Source organism: Ammospiza caudacuta, chromosome 4, assembly GCF_027887145.1.
Source record: "Ammospiza caudacuta isolate bAmmCau1 chromosome 4, bAmmCau1.pri, whole genome shotgun sequence".
Lineage (NCBI taxonomy): Eukaryota > Metazoa > Chordata > Aves > Passeriformes > Passerellidae > Ammospiza > Ammospiza caudacuta.
This window is the reverse complement of record NC_080596.1, coordinates 51,407,290-51,419,680: the sequence shown is the minus strand read 5'-3', so window position 1 is coordinate 51,419,680 and position 12,391 is coordinate 51,407,290. Positions and strand designations below refer to the sequence as shown.

Genomic DNA, 12,391 nt, shown 5'->3' with positions numbered 1-12,391 from the left:
TAACCTAAGAGTGCTTATATAATTTCTGTTGAAAGGTCAAAAAATACCTCCTGCATTTAATTTTAGATCTGTCTTGGTCTCATCTGGTTTTACGCTTGAACATTTCTATTTCACTGCATAAAATATGGACCTATTGTAAATATCCTCTTTGGCTAGCAGAGGCATGGATTTCCATAACATTTTCCACCAGACTTTTCAGAGTATTTTGCAAGTATTCACCAAATACTTGCAAAGTTAACTCAGGAGAGTTGGTAGCAAATCTGAGACTAGAATATCTGTTCATTCTGTGCTACAAAGAGGATATTGCATTTCCTCTCCAGAAATCTTGTAAAATTCCACAGAGGGTTCATTTATGTTTTTCTTGTAATAAACTTGGGTCCAGAAGTGGGTAATCATCAGTCAGTTTGCTGAACAAATGTTTGGAACAGATCAAATTTAGGATATATTTCCAACCAATTAAAAGGTCATTTTAATGGAAAAGGGAGTTAAAACAATACTAAGGCTTCCTGAAAGCATGGAAAATACATAAGAATTATAGGAGAATTCAGATGTCCGAAATATTACAGTGCTGACAATGTAGGTTTAGAATTTTACAATTTTTAAAATGTTTTGTATATAATATTAAATTATGTTCTACCAAAAAATAGCAAAATATCTTTAACAAAATGGCAAATGTGTAGACACAAGAATGAGAAATCGGGATTTTCCATGAAGCTTGGCCTCATTCCAGAACAGACTGGTGGCTTTAGTACAATGCCAAATACCAGCTTGCAGCCTATGGATTGAATCTGTGGCACATGGCTCACAGCAAGTCCATGGAAACCACTCCATCTGCACCTGACATTCTAATGGCAAGAGTGAGTTGCAGTCCATGAACAATTCATGGAAATCCATAGAAAATGTGCAGAGTCTAAAACCAAAATATCAACCCAACTTTGGAATTACTATTTTTCTTTGAGACTGTCATCTTCAAAACAACCCCTACCCAACATTTTCAAATTATCTGAGAAATTATTTCTCTTTATTCAAAATACTGTAAAACTTCATGTTTTTGTGATAGTATGACTTGTCAGGATTCTAAAGATAAAGCATAGAAATAAAACTGCATTAAATTGATCCCTGAATCTTGCCTATCTTTTGCTAGTTTAAACATTTTAGAGTTGGCAAGTAGAGAATACCACCTCTTCATTTTTCTCAGAAATTATTACTTTACAGAAGAAAACAAAACACTCTATAGCATCTTGTGGAATCCTCTGACTCCTCCCCCTCAGGGACATCCCCAGGGCCTTGCCTTGGGAGAATACATCATAAAGTTTTCCCCACCTCAGCGGACAGAGAGGACTAAGCCATGATGCTCTGCAGCACTACTGCCAATCTACGTTAGATTGCCTCCCCCATTGGCCAGCGGATGCTGCCCACCCCAATTACTCCTCCCTCATCCCCCCTACAGGGTGCTGCCCTTTGTCCTTTGCTGTGCCCTCAGGGCACTGGCCACTGACCCCACGCTGAAGTCATGCAGGCCACATGGTTCTGTCTTTTGTCTCTGCTCCCTTTGGCAGGGTGGACGCAATAAACCCCAGCTGGAATAGACCATGCACAGAGCCTCCCTGTCTTTCCTCTGCTGAGCTCTCTGTGGTGTGTGTGTGTGTGTATGGGCTTGAAATGGCTGCTCTGGAGGCCTCACTCTGAGCAGCTTCTGAAGGAGACCTGCCAAAGAAGGTTGCAGCACTTCTGCTACTCTGCCACACTGCAACAGCATCTGACATCATCATTTTTTGGCCGCACACCACATCTGGAAGGCCAAAGACAGCAGAACAAGACAGAAGCAAGTACATGGCTGTTGAGGTACCAAAAGCTGGCTGAGTAGATACAAGGGGTCGAAGAGTTCTCTAGTGAAAGCCATTGCATTCTAGTCTATGAAGAGGCTGTTAAAGCCTCTGCAGCCAGTCCGAGTCAATCATGGCCTGGAGCTGTGAATATCTCATCACACCTTACCCCTGCCCTTTTCCTTCCACTTGAGTTTCACATACACTGTGTTAAGAGCTTGGAACAGTGACTGTAATAGAACTTCAGTGCTCTGTAAATAGTACTGACCTTCCCCACTCTCATTACTCAAGGAAAAATATTCCCACCTTTCCAGAAGGAAGACTCTTGAAGAATGGCCTCTTCATCAGGTATATTATTTGTGGAGAGTTTAGTTCAGGCATGGCTTGAGGAAAAAGGCCATGAAGCCATGCAATTGAGAGAAAAGTAACAGGTAGCTGTGAAGCAGTTCCAAAGCAGTTCCCAGCCTGACTTCTATAAACAATTAGTCTCTCTCAGGCATCATTGTATAAACAATAAGGTTCTCAGGCAGTCTTCCCATAACAAGTGAAACACCCTCTCTGGGAAAAGATGGCACCCTGGGAACAGATATGGAAGTTTTGGGAACCGTTCATATCACAGTGGGAACACTGGTTTTATTTTGTGTAAACAATCAACGGTATTGTAAAACAAAAGGAGTGGTTAGAGTTTTCTCTGTTAGCCTATCATAAACCTGGATTTTGGAATATGCATGAAGTTCATTAACACTATTATTTAAGCTGGCTGATCGATCAATAAACTCGAGTTCGATGCATTATAGGATGGTCGTTCTCCCCTCACTTCAACAATTATTCAGCAAGGGAGCTCACAAGAAAACTTTACTGGCATTTTTCTTACCTATACAAAATGTGTTTTCAGGTGGAAAAACACTATTTAAATTCTAATCGTACATATTAGCTGGAAAGAGATAACAAAAACTTTTAACCATGGAAGTAATTTATCAAACAAAAAGAGACTCACTGAGCAAAAATAACAGAAAATTGAAGTTTTTACAGAAATATATTGATATTTCTGCCTCTGAAAAGGAAATAATGATTCTGGCTTGCCTTCCTCTTCTCCAAAGATTGTATTTAACATTTTTATTCTCTTTTACAGGCTCCAATTTTAACTCACAAACATTCTGAGGACAAAAAAAAAAGCCCAAAGGACAGATAAGCTGTAACTGGCATTTAGTCTATTTTCAGCATGAATTTAAAATAGTCTTTACATTCTATGAAATTGTGCATAAATTAAATTACACTTTTATTACATTACATTACATCTCAAAGTTTTAACCAAATTTAACCACACACAAACACACACATACACACATATATATAAAAATATAAATAAAAGTATTTTACATTTTAAGATTTCAAACATGACAATTATTTAATGCTACTGAATACTAATACTACTTTGCAGGTAATTCACCAGCAAAGACTGATGGACACAATGAGGTTTTACTTGATTGATTTTCCTTCATTGTGGAGAAAGACAGTAAAATTGAAGTGAAATGTTTATGACAATTGCACATTGTGGTAAGCTCCTGATGTTCTTAAACAGGTTGTTTTCAAGAGTCTTTCTTCTGTGAGAAGCATCAAAGCATCAGAGACTTTGAGACTTAATTCTTGCATGTGACAAAGAGAGACTTGGCTAATTAGAGCATCACTCTTCAATATTTGAACAAATTAATTCAGGTCACCCACCTCCTCAAAAAGCTCAACACTAATCTACAAAATAAGACACCCTGCTGCCACTTAATAAATTTCAAAATGCCCTCATGATAACTGGATTTCCTACAAATTCTGCTCATGACCAGACCTGTATTTCTCCCAGTTAGTTAAAATTAACCTGTACCCAGATCCACCAATATTGTGGTCTTTCCCTCAAGTCCCCAAAGTACCCAAGCTGTGGGCAGACTCAGTGCCCAGCTGAGAAGTTCATTCAGATAAAAGTTACATCCTACACACATGGAAACAGCAGATCTGCCTGCAGCCTTGTAGGCAGCAACTTAGTGGTTACAGCCCTATAACAGGAAATGAGACAACTAACATGCAAGTAAAGGGGCTCAAATCCACATCTGATCCTTGCAGTAATTTATTAAAGGACAGTTATTTTATTCTATAGAGCAGCTTTGGAATAGGACAGGCAGGTCAGGTAGACTCTGCATTTCTTCTCTTGAAGTTGTGCCGCTATCAGACACAAAAGTTTCATGGAGCCAGAGAGAAGGCAAACAATACAAACTTTGTATTGGGGAAAACAGAAGAAAACTTCTGAGGGGCAAGAAAAAGGTGTAGGATTATGTGAATTATTAAAATGCTCAATTAGGATGGATACTGATCACTGGTTTGCTGTGGATTGCTGGTTTTCTGTGTAACAGAAGTGCCAGTTTACTTTCTGTACTGGAAGAGAAGAAAGCAAACTTGACATAAATCCCACTGGCATAAGTGCTAAAAATTTAAAGATTGAATACCACTTCATCTTTTTGACTACATTACGGAAAAAGACTGATCTGACTTAGGTGTCTGACCACAGAAAATAGTCATTGCAAAAGGAGCCCACTTGAAATAACTTAAAACTACATGTCTCACAAATTTATCTCCAGAGACTGATTTACCTGCAGTCCTAAGACTGGTTTTGAATCTGGGTGTACAGACAATAAACTGTCACAGGGTTAATCTGCAACAATGTTTTGAGCGTCAAGAATTAGAAGAGGTAACTAGAAGTGGAAGGAAACAATTTCTAGAATCATCCCTTGATTGCAACTATGTGACTATTTGTTTCAGGCTGCATCAGATTGGTTAGCTCTGTTGAGAGTGATTTGAATGCAGGGTTCAGATTAGAGATAGTGGGCCAACTCGTTGTTTTCTTTCTACACACTTTACAGGTGGAACTCAGCGTGAGCCAGGACATATTCCTCCTCACTGAGACAGGAAGGTATGAATTATCAGCAATATACACACCTATTTGAGAAGCAGGGCCTTTCTCCCTCCGCAGTGTGTCCCGAGGAAGCGGCGAGCCCTTCAATTCAGTTTGGACAATGCTTTCAGACACAGGATGTGATTCTTGGGGTGTCCTGTGCTGGGCCAGGGGTTGGACTTGAAGATCCTGATGGGTCCCTTCCACCTCAGTACATTCTATGATATATTGTGATTCCTGCCTACCAGCTTTGCGAAGTCTCTGTCCTACAAACTACTAATTCCCTGTTTATGCTAATCTGCTCGTACTCACTCCAAACCCTCTTAGCAGCATCCCCAGACGGGCGGCCCGTTCTATCTGGGGCAGAAGAGCCGCAGAGCTGCGCACCGTGCTGAGGGCTGGCTCGCAGGCCAGGCCTGCTGGCCCCGCGTCACGGCTGGCGCGCAGCCCGGCACAGCTGCACGGCATGGCCAGGGCATTAGCGAGGCTCGGGGCTTTACCTCGCCATCCTCAGACAGCTCCTAAGCCTCCTAAGCACGGCTTAGACAGGAGTTTAGACAGAGATCAGCGGTATTTAATGCCTCAAACCCGCTACACAGCTGCCACTTCGCACCGAAGGCACTTTGTTAAACGTCTGCGGGCACCCAGAACTCGGCCCGGGGAGGAATGGACGAGCGTGCCCCCGCAAAAGCCTTGATCTGACCCATGGGGACCGCCGCAGGAAGCTCAGCTGCTCAGCCGGGCCGGCCCCTCAGACGCGGCCGTGGCGCGTCCCTGCGGCAGCTCCCGGGCCCTCCGGCTCAGCGCGGCTCGGCCGCGCGGCCCCGCCCCGCCCCACGGGAGGTCACGCGCGCTGTCCTCGCCAATAGGCAGCGGCGGCCGGAGCCGCGTGGGTCTCGCGGGAGCGCGCGGCGGTATTTAGCGGCCGGCGAGGCGCTGGTCCATCCTTCTATCCGCCGGCTGTGGGCGCGGTAAGGTGAACGCGGCCGCTCTCAGGGGAAGCCGCCTTGCCCTCCGCACGGACGGGCTTTGGGCCTAGGGGAGGTGGGACACACCTGTGTGGTTTTCCCTTCACATCTTGCCCTCTCGGAGCTTGGCGGTGCTCCGGGGAGTCAACACAGGGGGATAGAGCAGCTTTCCCTCACTAAAACCCAGTGCGGAGCCCTTCCCTCCGCCCTGCATCCTGTCGTGAGGCACAAATGGCCCGCGTCCCTCCATTCCCCCCTCGCGGTCCCCTTGCTGCCCGGCTGATGCCTTTCTCCCTCCGCAGTGTGTCCCGAGGAAGCGGCGAGCCCTTCAATGCCCGCCATGGGCAGGAGCCCCGGCGCGGCTGGCCCGGGCAGGCCCAGCGCTGGCGGGCTGCGCTCACGGCCTGGGACGCCCATGGGTGAGGGACACACCGAGCTCAGCGCTCCTACTGCAGCCTGGGGCTGGTAAGAAAAGGCTTCCGGAGTGGAGGGCTATGAATCCTGAGAGTTTTTTAAAACAACAGATATATATATGGGGTGCTGCCCTGTGTCTCTGAGTCAAAATAACTGTCTACATTTGCACTCTTCTGTATTTTAAGTCGCAGCTATTGGGCTGCACAAACCTTGAATCCGAATCACTGCGTTTATTTAGTTTTTTAATGGGCCGCATCAAGAAAATTGCAATTGTAACCTGTGATGTTTAGACTGTAGGCACTTAGGGCTTGGGTTTAACTGGGCTTGATAATTGTTCAAACAAAGAAAAAACCCCCTCTGTCTTGGGCTTTCCCTGAATATTCTAGTCCACCTGTAACAGTATCATTTGATGTCTCTTGGATGAGTGCTTTATAAGTTATAACAAGGTGTGTGTATATATCTATCTGTGCGTAGACACAAGGTAGCAATGAATTATCTGGCAAAGACTCAGTCAAACCTACAGGCTTATAGTTCACCTCGGTAGCATCAGCACTGAAAGTAATTTAGGCTTAATAAACGTTACATTGTTTAGGATTAAAAGTATATTTTAAAAAATGTTAAAAAGGCATGTTCTATGTAGTTTAACTGGGCTAATGAACATGCCTTATCAACAGATTGAACCAGTAATTGCCATTTGCTCTAGGTTTTGATTTAAAAATAAACTTCTTGTAAATGACTTTCAACAATATAATAGCAACTCTGTAGAATAAACTTTAGAGTTTTAACTTTAGTTAAACAGTATTAATTATAATTTTACAATTTTTTTTGTGTGTTCTCTAGAGGCCTCACATAGCAACCATGCTTGAAATGTTTTAGACATGGGTAATCACACCTAAATGTGAAGCAATGCTCAGGACTTCTTAGGAATAAATAATGCCTTCTCCTTGAAGGTAAGTGTGCTCTGTCTAATGACAATTTCCAACGGTATTTCAAGCAAATTCTAGTATCTCTTAGATAGTATATTCAGATCATCCTAGTTGATAAGAAAACACTATAACATGCTAAAATCTACTCCCCTTTTATGCTTTGCCCTCTTAAGTCTGGCAGTGTCTTAAGTGGCCAATACTGAGGGGTATAAAAGTTCTCTTGCAAACCCAGAGGTGAGGCTGAAACTCTTCTTTGGATCATGCTTAGGAGGAACACATTTGTATAACTGCTGAACTTCAAGAAGCTGCTAATCAACTTTGTTAACAGTTTGTAGGAAGATTTTGAACTGTCCTCTTGTTATGATAGCTGAATCTTAATATCATAGGTTTCTCAAATCTTTGTGCTTTGTGAACCTGTGTGATTTGTGCCTTAAGAGTTTCTCGTAAATTGTTTGGTCTCCAGGTATGTAATTGTGAAAAGGATTATCAGATAATAGTGGCTGCATTGTCTTCTATTCCTGAAGGAGTTTAATTTACTCCTTGCTGGAAGACAAAGCAAAATAGCTTTGACTGGTGAAAAACTTGTGTGGTAACTCTTAAAACTTTATATAGATTTAGCCAAAAACAAATAGCAAAAATATCACAGGAAAGTCAATGATAGTTACTGATCTGCTTATTCTAATGTAGCTGGTCCTCTGGAATGGAATCCATACTAATGGTATGGGAAATGCAGATCCCATCCTGTACAAACCAAGTAATTTTGTTTAAAAAAAGGTTCTGGCCAAAGGTTAGTGTCATGTAGAAGATTCATGTAGCTCAACCTTAGAGCAGTTACCTGTTTTGTGTGTGCATAATGCTGACTGCAACTGAAATAGAACTTCTTTTACAGGGATGAAGACAACATGTTCCAGGAACTGACATTAGACATCAGTTTATGATTTCCTGAGTGGATGATTTTTGACTTCATACAAGATGATTCCAGTTGTCACCTCTAAGTATCATCTTGGAAGTAGAATTGAGACAAGCAATGGCTTAAATGATAGGTCTTCAATGATAATGTTGAAACAGGCATCTCACCATTTGTTAAAACAGGCTTCCTAACAAAAACTGCTGTAATTTGACTGTGTTTGTGGATTAATTAAAATAAATGAGTAATTATTAAAATAAAAGCATGCTACCAAAACTTTGTGTTTTGAAGGTTTCTTCTTAAGGTATTTTCTGCATGAAGACTTTGTTTCTGTGACAGCACTAAAGTGTTTACATCCATGAAACATTCTTGCCATGTTCAGACTTAAATAATTTAATCTTAAATTTACAAACCCATTGAAAAGGCCCTCTTAATCTTTTATTCTTGGTATCTGAGTATTTTGTAATGCAAAAGCACTGAGATCAATCAGCTAACTTCTAAGTTATTTCATTACACTGTATGTGTTTGCATGTTTTCTACAAAAGAATTATCTCAAACTGAAAAGAACATGTTACCAAGAATCCCATTCCTTGCCTATTTTAAATTAACAAGGAAAATGTTGTAATATTCCATGTAAAGCACTATCAGTGAGAAGGTCCTTAAAAAACAAGATCATTGTTGAGCAATTAAAAGCTTGTATATGCTTTTCAGTAGCTTATGTCTTAATACTGAAAACATTTTTCTTGAAGGTAGATCTTTAATTTTGTGCATCCTGCACAAAATTTGTGTTACTGCCTGTGCTTTCCTAGAATGCACAAGCAAGGATATTAAGTAGAATGGCTGTCAGGTGCTCACCACTGCCTGTTTAGGAGACTGAGATGGTGTGGATTTAGGAACTAATGTATTTACATGTGAGGTCATATTGAACCCCCATCTAGACAGGAAGTGTTTCTTTTTACCTTTGCTTGAACATACACCAAAAGGGTTGAGTAATGCTCTGTGGCCTTCTATGCTCACCCAAGTCTGCTTGTTTTAATAAGAAACAACTATACAGAAGTACTTTCTCTTCACAATATTAAACTTGACAAGTGTCCATTTCCTCTTGCAAGAAACAATGTATCATTTCTTAAAAGTTTTTTCAGTTGTATAGATCTTTGTCTGCTGTGGCCATGCTTAAGGATTAATTTTTAGTCTATTCAGTCTTGTGTTATGGGGTGGTGGTTTTATGTCTCCCCTGCACAAGATTTATAATTTGCCTTTCTTAGATTCAATGTTAATTAATGATATTCAGTACAGACTGATTTCTGAATGTTCACTCCTGTTGTCCTTAACCAGTAAGCTTGTTTACATTTGATAGTTTGGCATGATGATTTCAGTGAGCTACACTTCCAGAATTTCTGAAGGAATTAGAAGCTATCTTAGAATTAGGGTTGGAGTTTTCCTTTCCAGATTAATTTATTGTGCAATAAATGGCATTAAATTCCATATGCTGCTCTGTCCACAAGGATCTTGTCTGAATCAAGATCTGTTGGGGTCTGCAGCCAGGGTTAGTTCTGAATATTCTCTTTTTTTTTTTGTTTTAGTGGTTTCATTGCTGTCTACTTTCCACTTTTTTTCCCCTTTCTTAAAAGTTTCAAGAAGTTTAATTGCAAGCATTCTAGGATCTACCTCTTTCTATTACTGACAACTAAATTTGTTTTGTGTCAGTATGTCTGATGCAGAAAATAAATTTTTCACATTAGTGGCTTGCACAGTATATTGGCACTGTGGTATAAAAGCTTCCCAATAGAATCACTGTTAATGAAGTCAATTTGTGGCTCCTTTGGATGGAATACCCACATGCCACTAAGTGCCATAGCTGCATGCAAGGTCCAGCCTTTGCTGTTCTCTGTTTATGAGACATCTGGTTTGAAAGGCTAATGAAAAGAGAGTCCATTCTAGACATGATCTACTATTCTGATTTCACACAGCATAAATGGAGTAAGTTTAGTGGGTTTAGTACATCTAGAGAGAGATCAAGAATGAAATAAAGTCTACTTGAGACTCCTTGGTGAACACTTAGTTTCAACAATCATGTTCTTCAAATAACTAGGCAAACCTAAGACGTTATTCTTTTAAAATGGATCTGGTTAATGCAAAATCAAAGCAGAGATTATATTTGCAACTAAAGTATCAAATTATTTCACATATTTATAAAGCTACCTTTTCACATTTAGCTGTTTGTAATCATTAAGTTGGGGCCATTGCTCTATGCTGGAAGCTCATTTTGAAGAAACACTCATTGGAATGATAAGTCACTTGAGAGTACTTTGTTCTGTGACTTCTCATGAGTATTTATAAGAAATCTCTCCTCAATTAACTTTGGGTTGCTCCTATTCTATCTACAGGTTTTGGGAATATAAATATGTCAGTTCAGGCATCACCCACCTAAATATATTTACGATATATCACATTAAAGTAGTGAAGCAAAACAAAGGGATTAGTATTAATCTAGGGTCTAAATCCAGTAACTTCATTGGTGTAAATGAGCTCATTCACCCTGACCACCACCCAGGGGGGACTGTGTGCTTGGGGCAGTGCAGTTCACCAAGAAACCTGGCTGGTTTGCTGAATGCTATGCTCTAAATGGAGTGATAGCATTTACAATTCTCCCTTTTGTTACTCCTTGGAAAATGGAAGACTAATGGGAGAAAAATAGGCAGGTTTGCCTGAGACTAGGCCAGGGCTACCAAATTGCCTTACAGCCTTGTTAGGGTAAATGACAGGAAACCATACTTGGTCATTTTATACATTTTTATATGTACGCTTTGTACAACAGGGATTATATGAGAGATTTGGGGAAAATAAATTCTGGCTATTGATAGCAAATGTAGGAATACTGCTTTGGGTTTTCTTTGACTAAATCTGCAAGAAGGTTAATCTGTTCAAGACTGGGGACTGTCAAACAAAAGGGGAAATATTTACATACCTATTTATTCCTGTTCTCATAGACAATTGAAAAGCGTGATATTTCCTATTTCACTTCCTTTCAGTAAGTAGTTACAATTGATGAGACACAATGATCAAAGGAATGAAAAAAACCCAAACCCTGAAGAATATAATTATGGAATAATGTGCTTAGCCTTGGACAGTTTTCTATACACAGGTCTACAGGAAGCAACATTGTGTTATGTTCTGTGCAAGGATCTGGCAAGGCATAAAAATGCCTTTTTTTCAGTGATTTTGTAGTTGTTTTTTTGGTTTTGTTTTCTTGGGAGACCACCTTGAAAGTCTGGTACTCTGCAACAATTTTAGTTCTGAGGAGCTTGTCAATATCAGAGCTTGTGTGACTTCCACTTAGTAACAGAGATTTGTGATCTCAGGGGTTTGTAGTGCATTGTTTTTGATAATCTGAAGTTTGGATGCAGGCATTACTTCATCCTAGAATAAGCTTTATGACTCTGTGGCCTTACATTAACAAATCAGCCTCACTGGTATTCAGTGGGAAGCTTGGAGGTAATACTCAAGTAACAATGGCTACTTGCTGTCCTAGCTGTTTTTCTGAGTTGATGGTTAGTTGACTGCATCTTCCTTACTTTTCTTCATGCTTTCTCATAACGCTACAGTTGTATCCAAGATCCCTCACTTCATGCAAAGAGGGTGAGAACACTGGCTGAATGCACTTGAATCAAAGAAATAATTTGTGTGCATCCCGTGCATTCTGGTTTGGGTCAATGCAGGCAGACATTTCTTACCACACTAGAGTTTACAGCATGTTAAAATCCTGTTAATGCTTGTTACATCTCAGATCTATATAAACTACATTTTCTTAAAACATTCTACTTTGGGTTTCATATGAAAATCTCATTGGATTTTTCCACGCATCAATACTTTTGCTTACCTTGGTAAAGGTGGCCTGACATTTGTTGCTGCAGAGAGGACTTTTCCTGTTCAGTGGACTTCAATGTAAAGCTCAGAGGTTTCCTCCTATGCTTTGATAATAAAATTCTACAGCATTGACTCAATGCATAAATAATGAACATGGTAAAACTCAGAATACTCATACATTTTCAGTTAAAAAGTATAGAAGCTGTCAACAATGACTTGTTATCTTCAGATTGTACTGTGTGTTTCTTGTAAGACACAAAGTTATTTAATTGACCACACATTCTAATAAATAAATAAAAGCCCACTGAATCATAGGCCACAAATTTCAACAAATATACTTTATTAAATATATGAGCAGGAGTAACTGGAAATAGGCAGAGGTCTAGAAACAGCAGTGTACATAAAACCAGGGAAGGAAAAAATGCTGGGAGTTCCTGCTTTTCACACTGCCTGGGTTTGGAGACAATAGGTCATGCAGAGCTCTAATTTATTTAACATGGTAGCAAGTGAAGTCATTTTATTTCTTTCTCAGTGGTATATTGTGC

The 12,391-nt window shown here is 40.3% G+C and overlaps 1 long non-coding RNA gene and 1 other non-coding gene across 2 annotated transcripts; both read left to right on the top strand.

The window, feature by feature from the left end:
* Window positions 1–5,722: 5,722 nt before the first annotated feature.
* Window positions 5,723–8,255, top strand: LOC131557161 (uncharacterized). Its single transcript, XR_009274691.1, has 4 exons — window positions 5,723–5,735; window positions 6,035–6,197; window positions 6,987–7,096; window positions 7,962–8,255. It is a non-coding gene; the product is annotated as an uncharacterized LOC131557161 (long non-coding RNA).
* Window positions 7,233–7,351, top strand: LOC131557337 (small nucleolar RNA SNORA26). Its single transcript, XR_009274734.1, has one exon. It is a non-coding gene; the product is annotated as a small nucleolar RNA SNORA26 (small nucleolar RNA).
* Window positions 8,256–12,391: the final 4,136 nt, after the last annotated feature.